Source organism: Pinus tabuliformis, chromosome 8 (assembly GCF_031772625.1).
Source record: "Pinus tabuliformis cultivar Carrire ecotype Pingquan chromosome 8, CPIR1, whole genome shotgun sequence".
NCBI classification, from domain to species: domain Eukaryota; kingdom Viridiplantae; phylum Streptophyta; class Pinopsida; order Pinales; family Pinaceae; genus Pinus; species Pinus tabuliformis.
Window position 1 is genome coordinate 1,881,451,288 of NC_142294.1, and position 10,393 is coordinate 1,881,461,680.

Here is a 10,393-nt window from a genome sequence, read left to right on the forward strand (position 1 = left end):
GCTTAATTGAATGATGAAGAGCTCACAACAACCTAGATGGAAGTTTACTTTTGTGAACTTAAACACAGAGCAATCCTTAGTAAAGATAAGGATGAAGAAGTTGATGAGATCCAAAGATATTGTGATTTTAAAACTAGTGAACTGTTGGCGAATACAAATCATGTAGTTGTAGATGATAAAGAGTTTCCTCATGAGGTAATAACAACGAAATTCCAATCAATGTAATTGTAAATGAAATTCTTATAAAAAAAAGAGACATCTATGAAAAAGGGGATGAAGAGAATGACAATAAGTAAAGAGACATCTATGAAAAAGGGGATGAAGAGAATGACAAACTTATTGCAAGCCTCATGAACTTTGCGGAAATATTTCAAATTAGCATGATGATTTGATGTCTGAAACATCAAACAAGGCCGCACAGCCTTGTGATTTTAAATATGACATTTTTTTTTTCAAAGTTTGGTTGAGGATTAACTACAAAGTAACCCAAGATCCCTAGCATATTTAATTTTCACCATGCTTTTAAATTGCAAATTAATAATTTGTATTCCTTTTGACACTTGTGCCTTCCATGTGATTTCTTCTAGAAATCATTTTCGTTAGTGGGTTGATGCTCTTGCATCAGACTTAATTATGATAAGACTGAAGCTTGGGCTAGTTTATTATGCATAGACAGTTATAAATTTCTGCACCTGAATTCCGACTTCTAATCAAAGCAATGTGATAAAATTCGATGCAAAGGAAGCGTATACTAAATATTAAAAAAAAAAAATGAAGTAAAGAACAATTAGCTAAACAGCTACAAGAATTTGTTTTCTTGATTTAATTGCAAGAACATATACAATAGATTCATGTGACCTTATTCAAGTATTTCACCAAATTTGTTTCCTCAATTTACAAAAGCCTCATAAAGAGCTAAATACCATGGACAAACGCGTTGGATTTATGAGAATGTGTGAGAAACAAACCATGCTAATATTTTTCATTACTTCATATATGCCATTCAATTCCACTAGCTGGAGGAGGAGATCTCTGAGTCCCTTTACATTTTTCGTCATGTGAACAATTAACAGTGATAAAGATTTAATGAAAATGTGAGAAAATGTTTCTTCATAACATCAGATATGTCTTTGAACAAAAATAAAATCCATGAGAAGAGTCTTTTTCTGAAATTCGATCTCTGTTTTATAGTTTTGCGGTTTGTAAAATCTTTCCCAGAATATCTAAACCTTCCGCGCGAGCTTGAAGATCTTCTTTCTTTGCACTCTTATCTTGCAACACCGTGTGGCACACATAGGAGAGGGTCTTATCTTGCAACACGATCTGGAAAACGTGCGAGAGAGTGCGTTCAATGTCAGGCACATTTACTTTCCAAAGTGAGTTGACAATCAATTCTTTGTTGGACTGTAAAAATGCTCCAAAATCGGCTTCACTATAATTCTCCCCCGTACTCCGCTGCTCTTTGATATCTTCTAATAACTGCAACAGAGCAAAAGCACCTGTTCCCGCTGTTTCTGAGCCATTCGGCTATAAATGACAAACCCAAAAATAAGTCTCCGTTCTTTCCAAGTTCCTTCGTCGCTTCTCTTTCATACATGTAACCAATTGTCTACAGTATACTGTTTCCATTAGCTGCACCGCCCAACAATTTTAACGTCAGATTTAGCTTCTTCTATAAACCCACCCTTCTCACCTTGTACATACGGATAAAGACAATCTTTCAAAACCTGTGCAAGATTTTCTTCTCTTTCCTCTTGTACTTTCATGTTATCCGTGTGCTCGCCTTCAGTAAAGATCTTCTCAAAAGAAGCCATAGAAGCAATTGTGAGGTGGCCTATATAGTCTTCAAATAACTTGCTTCCAAATAGCATCGTAAAGACTGTTGCTGCCTCTATTATTCTTTCCATTGATACACCTACATTTCCATGTGCTGGATCGCTGGGAACATGGTAAGCTTCTCCTAATGCCTGAAAATTTTGTGCCACCTGAGCATCATTTGTATTTTTAAGAGGAAAAACCTGCCTGGCCTTCATGTAATAAGCATTCTTGATCTCTGCTTCAGTGGCCGTCGCACTCACTGCGAGTATGTCGTAGTAACCAGTTTCCTTAACCAGTGCTAAAAGTCTGCAGCAGATTCTGTTGGGGATTTTTCTGATAAAATCCCAAAAACAAAAAGAAATTAAACACACAGAGGCAATGCTTTGTTTCCTTCTCTCCTCAGGATCCTTTGCACAGGGAAGCTTTTAAAAAAATGACTGAGAACAGAGTATTACACCACCATAAAAGGATTTCTATTCATTAAAATAAAATGTCTGATACATATTCATCCTCTTTTACTGAGAGGGATTCACCAAAAATACATTCAACAAAACATTTACTCTGTCTCCACATGAGAATTTACACTGCTGGAAAAATTCTCATTTTCTTTTACTGCTGTAAAACCCTTTTACATTTACTACTGTAAAATAAATTTTTACATGTGCAGTAAATCTTACATTACATTCACAAAAAAAATTTACTCACACCATACAATTTTCCATTCTTCCCTTCGTTTGGGCAACCAGCAAAAATTACATTTCAATCTGGGGTTTTTGTTTCGCACTGTTGTGCGTTCACACATACAAAAAATTAATCTTCAGAAGAAAATCTCCCCTGCTTCTTCTCCTATGCACTGCTGTGCAATATTTTCCTTCACATTATTTAAAAGATGGTCAACACACATTAAACATATTTCATATACGATACATCTGCTACAAAAAAAAAAAAAAAACTTACGTGCTTTTCTTACCCATACCTCCGTAAGAAATAAAAATATTAAAATTAAAACTTATACCTAACATCTACGACTAGCATTAACTTTTCATTAAATATTTTCTGAAGTGCTGGTCAAACAAAAACGTTTACTCCACGTAATATTCATTTGATGCAGGCTCGAATGCAAGTTGGATTGATGGACGGCGGAGAATGACGAAGGCGATCGAACGGTGGACAAGAATATCGGGAGGCCTTTTGCTGCTGAACTTTATCGTCCGAAAAGTCAGTTCTGCTGACGTATGTAGAGGACCACGTGGCTGCATTACATTGTATCGGAGTCCACTGTACGGAAACTACTTTGTGATCAAAGGCGGTCCGATATGCTCTGGTGGTTTTGCTGAGCGGTTTTGGGTGCATTAACTGCTGCTCCACGGGTCAACTCAGGCCGCTGTTGAAATTACGTTTTCAACACTCCCCTTTAATTTCAACTGCTGGGCATTCGGTCATACCCAAACACTTCCTCAAAAATTCAAAGCTTTTCTGATCCAATGGCTTTGTCAAAATGTCTGCTACCTGTTCTTGAGTCCTGCAATGTTCTAGGACAATTTCTCCATTGTTCACCAATTCTCTGATGTAGTGAAACCTTGTATCAATGTGTTTCGTTCTCTTATGAAACACTGAATTCTTTGACAATGCAATAGCTGAGCTATTGTCACAAAAAATCACTGTCGCTTTTGCCTGCTCTTGGCCTAAGCTCCTCAACATTCTTCTCATCCAAACTGCTTGACATGCTACTGCTGTAGCTGCCACATATTCAGCCTCTGCTGTAGACAATGCTACAATGGAATGCTTCTTAGAAGCCCATGAAATGGCTCCTGAACCCATATGAAAAACATAACCGGAAGTGCTTTTCCGATCATCTACACTTCCAGCCCAATCACTATCAGTGTATCCAACTAAATTTGAACTTTCTGAGACACTATATAATATGCCAAACATTTTGGTACCTTTGACATACCTTAAAATTCTTTTTTTTGCCTGCCAATGTGCCTCCTTTGGCCTCTCCATGAATCTGGAAATTAAACTAACAACAAACATAATGTCAGGCCTAGTTGCTGTTAAATACATAAGGCTGCCAACAATACTCTTATACAAACTAGGATCAAAATCCTTGTTGCTGTCCTCTCTGTTGAGTTTTAATCCCATTACTGTGGGAGTGATCGTTGCTTTGCATTCTTGCATGTTAAATCTGCTCAATACTTCATTTACATATTTTGCTTGTGAGATAAAAATTCCTTTTTCATTTTGATCTACTTCTATGCCTAAGAAGTATCTCAAGAAACCCATGTCAGTCATTTCAAATTCCTCTTTCATGACTGATTTAAAATTTTTAATGAGCTGATCATCATTACCTGTGAAAATAACATCATCAACATATAAGACAACAATTAAAATTTTACCTTCTTTTTCTTTGATGTAGATGGTGGGTTCTCCTTCACACTTGTCAAATTCATTATCCAATAGATAGGAATCTATCCTACTGTACCATGCTCTTGGCACTTGCTTTAGCCCATAAAGAGCTTTCTTCAATTTGCACACTTTGTGCTCTTCACCTTTCTTCTCATAGCCTAGAGGTTGTTCAATGTAAACCTCTTCCATTAACACTCCATTTAGGAATGTCGACTTCACGTCCATTTGGTAGACTTTCCATTTGTTTTGTGCTGCTATGGACAACACTGCTCTCACGGTTTCCATTCTTGCAACCGGTGCGAAAGTCTCCTCATAATCTCTCCCATATTGCTGCTTGTACCCTTTGACAACCAGCCTTGCCTTGTGCCTTTCTATTTTACCTTCAGCATTGCTCTTGGTCTTGTAGACCCATTTAACTCCAATGACTTTTTTTCCTTTTGGTAGCTCAACCAAATCCCATGTTTTGTTTCTCTCTATGGCATTCATCTCCTCATCCATAGCTTCTATCCATTTCTTATCTTTAATTGCATCTTCGAAATGAATAGGATCATCAACATGACAATACAAGGCAAATAAGGAATTCATTCCTTCATCATAAATGTCACTTAGATTTCTAAACTTCTTACCTCTTTCATTTGGTGTGCAAGTGCTTGAAGATGCACTTGAATTTTCTCCTTGTGATGTGCTTCGAGAAGGACTTTCATTTATCCTCAATGGTGTCCCTTGTTGTCCTTGTGTTGGCAATGCTGTTTGGGGATGCATTTCAGCCACCTCCTCATCATCTTCATCATGAGACAAACAGTTTTTAACATTCATTGTTTTCTCTATGCTTCCATCCCAAGCTTCTTCTTCAATGAATTGAACATCTCTGCTGACAAAAAATTTCTTGGTAGATGGGATATACAACCTGTAAGTTTTGGATTCGTCACTGTATCCAATGAAAAGACATTTCTCTCCTTTTCTGTCCAACTTCCTCCTTAGCTGATCTGGTATGTGTGCATAGGCCACACATCCAAAAACTCTCATGTGGGTGACTCCTTGCTTTCTCCCACTCCATGCTTCTTCCGGCACTTTGTTCAACATTGCTTTTGTAGGACACCTGTTCAAAATATACACTGCACAATTTACAGCTTCAGCCCAATAATCATTTGGCAAATGCTTTGCCTTCAGCATGCTCCTCGCCATGTCCATGATGGTCCTATTCTTCCTTTCAGCAACTCCATTTTTCTGTGGGGTGTACCTAGCTGTAAACTGCTTGTGAATTCCATTTTCTCTACAAAATCATAGGAATTCCTTGGAGATATACTCACCTCCTCTGTTAGTTCTCAAAACTTTTATATGCAGCCCGCTTTGGTTCTCCACAAGTGCTTTGAAATTTCGGAATTTTTCAAACACTTCATTTTTGTTTTTAAGAAAATATACCCAAGTTTTTCTTGTAAAGTCATCAATAAATGTTAGGAAATATTCGCTGCCTGCTAATGATGGATTTTGCATTGGTCCACATAAGTCTGAGTGGACAATCTCTAAGGCTGCCTTTGCCCTTATGCTTTTCCCTGATGGAAAACTTTCTCTATGTTGTTTACCCAATATGCAACCTTCACAGAGGTTGTCCGGTTTCTCTATCAATGGTAATCCTCTTACCATTCCTTTTCTGCTTAACAAGTTTAGACCTCCAAAATTGAGATGTCCAAATCTCAAGTGCCACAACCAATTTTCATCCTTTGGCACGCTTTGGAAAGCCTCTTGGGTGACTGCTGCAATTTCTCCTTTGTTTTTCAAATCTGCCCTTATTCTAAGAGGGAACATCCTGTTCCTTGTCATCTTCACTTCAGAAATGCATCGTTTGTTGGGTGCTATATCCATGATGGTGCATACATCATTTTCAAAGAAAACATTGTAACCCTTTTGAACAAGCTGTCCAATACTCAAGAGGTTACATCTCATTCTAGGGACATAGTAGACATCTGCTATGGTTTTCTTCTCACCCTTCTTTGTAAATATTTTTACCTCTCCTTTTCCCATAACAGAAATTTTGCTATCAGTTCCTAGTGTGACTTCTGATTTCATATTTTTATCTAGGGCAGAAAAGAGGGCTATGTTTCCTGTCATATGGTTGCTGCAACCTGAGTCTAAAAACCATATGTCCTCACTGTTTGTTTTAGCCATGTTACAAGCTAACAACACATTATCTTGACTGATGTTTTCTCTAGTAACATTTGCATTTTGTCTATTACTCATATCATGCTGCTTCTTCCTACATTCATTGGCATAATGCCCATATTTTTTACAATAATAGCATTGAACATTGGATTTTTCATACCTTTGTCCTTGAGCATGATGTTGTCCTCTTTGTTGGCTGCTACCTTGACCTTGGTTCTGATTTGGATTGCTGCCTCTTCCTTGTGCATTTGCTGGACTGTTTCTTCCACCTCTGTTCTGGCTTCTGCCTCTTCCTCTCTTGTTTCCTCTACCTTGACCTCTTCCTCTTCCAAAAGACATCTGGGTCTTAAAGGCTTGCTCTAGAGATGAGTTTTCATTTCTACTCAACCTCTGCTCATGTGTTATCAGTGATGCATGAAGCTCATCCACTGAAAAGTTTGAGAGATCCTTTGTCTCTTCTATGGTGGTGACAATCACATCAAACTTTGAGGGTAGGACCCTCAACAGTTTCTCCACAATCCTCCTTTCTTCAAGGGTTTCTCCATGAGTCCTTATCTGTGTGACCAGACCAATTACATGTGTGAAAAATGAGTCAATGGTGTTTGACTCCTTCATGCTCAGATTTTCAAAATCTCTCCCCAGCAATTGTAGTTTTGTTGTCTTTACTTTCTCCATTCCTTGATAGGCTGTTTTGAGGGTTTGCCATGCTTCATTGCATGTCTTAGCTGCTGCTATCCTTGGAAACACACTCTGGTCCACTGCTTGATACAACAATACAATGGCTTTTGCATCCTTCTTCCTATTGCTCTTCAGTAGATCTCTCTCTGCCTGAGTTAATGCATTGAACTCATTTTCATCTGCTAGTTCTTCAAACCCAGATTCAACTAATTCCCATAAATCTTGAGAGATAAATAAAGCTCTCATGGTTATTGACCAGTAGTCATAGTTCTTCCCATTAAACTGTGGGAGCTGGGTGTTAAACATACCCATGCTAGTGCTTGTGCTAGCCATTCCTTGCATCCTCAACTATGCTTTAAATTCTTGACTGTGTGTTTAAAGCATTGACTGTTTCAGCAGTAACAAAAAAAACTTTGAAGAATACCAGAATCTTTTGCCTGAGACTTCACTTTGCTGGAGAAGATTTACTACTGCAACAAAAGACTCCTCCCTTCAGCTTCTTGAACACCTTCAAAGAGCCTAAGCCTGCTCTGATACCACTGTTGGGGATTTTTCTGATAAAATCCCAAAAACAAAAAGAAATTAAACACACAGAGGCAATGCTCTGTTTCCTTCTGTCCTCAGGATCCTTTGCACAGGGAAGCTTTTAAAAAAATGACTGAGAACAGAGTATTACACCACCATAAAAGGATTTCTATTCATTAAAATAAAATGTCTGATACATATTCATCCTCTTTTACTGAGAGGGATTCACCAAAAATACATTCAACAAAACATTTACTCTGTCTCCACATGAGAATTTACACTGCTGGAAAAATTCTCATTTTCTTTTACTGTTGTAAAACCCTTTTACATTTACTGCTGTAAAATAAATTTTTACATGTGCAGTAAATCTTACATTACATTCACAAAAAAAATTTACTCACACCATACAATTTTCCATTCTTCCCTTCGTTTGGGCAACCAGCAAAAATTACATTTCAATCTGGGGTTTTTGTTTCGCACTGTTGTGCGTTCACACATACAAAAAATTAATCTTCAGAAGAAAATTTCCCCTGCTTCTTCTCCTATGCACTGCTGTGCAATATTCGCCTTCACATTATGTAAAAGATGGTCAACACACATTAAACATATTTCATATACGATACATCTGCTACAAAATAAAAATAAAAACTTACGTGCTTTTCTTACCCATACCTCCGTAAGAAATAAAAATATTAAAATTAAAACTTATACCTAACATCTACGACTAGCATTAACTTTTCATTAAATATTTTCTGAAGTGCTGGTCAAACAAAAACGTTTACTCCACGTAATATTCATTTGATGCAGGCTCGAATGCAAGTTGGATTGATGGACAACGGAGAATGACAAAGGCGATCGGACGGTGGACAAGAATATCGGGAGGTCTTTTGCTGCTGAACTTTATTGTTCGAAAAGTCAGTTCTGCTGACGTATGTAGAGGACCACGTGGCTGCATTACATTGTATCGGAGTCCACTGTACGGAAACTACTTTGTGATCAAAGGCGGTCCGACATGCTCTGGTGGTTTTGCTGAGCGGTTTTGGGTGCATTAACTACTGCTCCACGGGTCAACTCAGGCCGCTGTTGAAATTACGTTTTCAACAGGTTCCAGAGTTCTGGCAGAATCAGATGACAAAATCGATGTCCACCGGGAGATCTGGTTGTTCATGATGCATACTCTGACGGGTGCATGGCGTCCAGAAAATCTTGCGTTTTGTGAAAACGAGCACCCCGTCTTTTTGTGTTTTCTTGGTTTTCCGATTGATATTTAGTTTGCAGCTTTACCAGAATAAACTTGAGGGTGAGATTCCTAAGAATATTCGTACGATGGCCTTACGAGGCCAAGGCCCTGTTAGATTATTCTTAGATACATCCAGAAGCTGAAGTTCCCTCAAATCCCCAATAGAAACAGGAATCCTCCCCTGTAAATTACACTCCATCAGCCACAGATTCTGTAGCTTAGTCAATTTTCCAATCTCCACAGGAATAGGACCACTTTCAAACGGATTAAGGGCCAGATTCAGCTCCAGCAAGTTTGTCAGATTGCCTAGAAATCCAGGAATAGTCCTACCCAACAAATTGGAAAAGAGATTAAGTATCTGCAACTTCCTCAACTGGCCGAAGGCAGGGGGAATGGGCTCAGTAAAATTATTGCCTGAAAAATCCAAGAGTTCCAGGTTCGGCATCTCTGATACAAAGCTGGGAAGAGAGCCTACTAGATAATGCTGAGACAAATCCAAGCGCGTCAGATTAGCACAGTCGGCGAGATCCATTGGGACTTGCCCCTTGATTTCATTGTTGGCAAATGAGAGGACTGTGAGATATCTCAGGCTGCAGACTTTTGATGGAAACGGCCCTGCGACTAGAAAATTGTCAAATTCTAATCTCACAACATGCCCTTCTCTGTCACAGTGGACGCCATTGAAGGCACATGGAGAATCGCTGCTAACTTTAAACTACTTTCAGAGTAATTTGTAATGGTTTGTTCAGGGATTACAGGAATACGTGCCCTTCTCTGTCACAGTGGACGCCATTGAAGGCACATGGAGAATCGCTGCTAACTGTAAACTGCTTTTTCAGTAATTTGTAACGATTTGTTCAGGGATTACAGGAATTTGTAACAAATTTGCGGATATTTCTGCCGGCTTCATGTAGTGGGTGAAGATTCGAGACCGCCATCATTATGGAGAAAGGCGTTGGCATAACAGTTTTCCGTTTTGCGAGACCCGGGCAATAGAACTCGCGCCAGCTGCAAAGATCCTCAGTTGATACCATGACAAGTAATTCAAGAAGACGCTGAATGCTCGCTGAATGGCATAGATGCTAGGTGTCAACATCAGAAAGAAAAGGACGACGAAAGTCCCTTTCAAAGGAAGACCTATCGGCCTAAATATATTGAATTAATGAATAATGAATATAGACGTAGTCATATTAACAAAGTCGTATAATTAGCGTTTTTTTGTCACTTAATTCAATTATTGAATTTTGAAATGTATGAATTAATTATTTTATTTGAACAAGAGTTATTTTGTAGATATTCTTGCATATTTTAAGTATCTTTAAATTAGAGTAAGAAACAAATAAGACATACATGAATAAATGAATAAAGTGTTTTTAATAGTCGTAAAACACTACTAATGACCTGAGACTTAGTACTTGAACGTTGAAACCAAAATTCTAGAACCATACTTCCAAACAAAAAAATATTTCTATCAAAAGTGGTAAAAAAATATTGATATGGAACTTTGAAATGAAAATTCTATAACCATACTTCCAAACCAAAAAATGTTTCTACCAAAAGTAGTAA

At 38.0% G+C, this 10,393-nt stretch overlaps 1 pseudogene; it reads right to left on the reverse strand.

The window, feature by feature from the left end:
* Nucleotides 1–1,185: 1,185 nt before the first annotated feature.
* LOC149243909 (chaperone protein dnaJ 10 pseudogene) lies at nucleotides 1,186–8,257 on the reverse strand (annotated as a pseudogene).
* Between the last annotated feature and the right edge of the window lie 2,136 nt (nucleotides 8,258–10,393).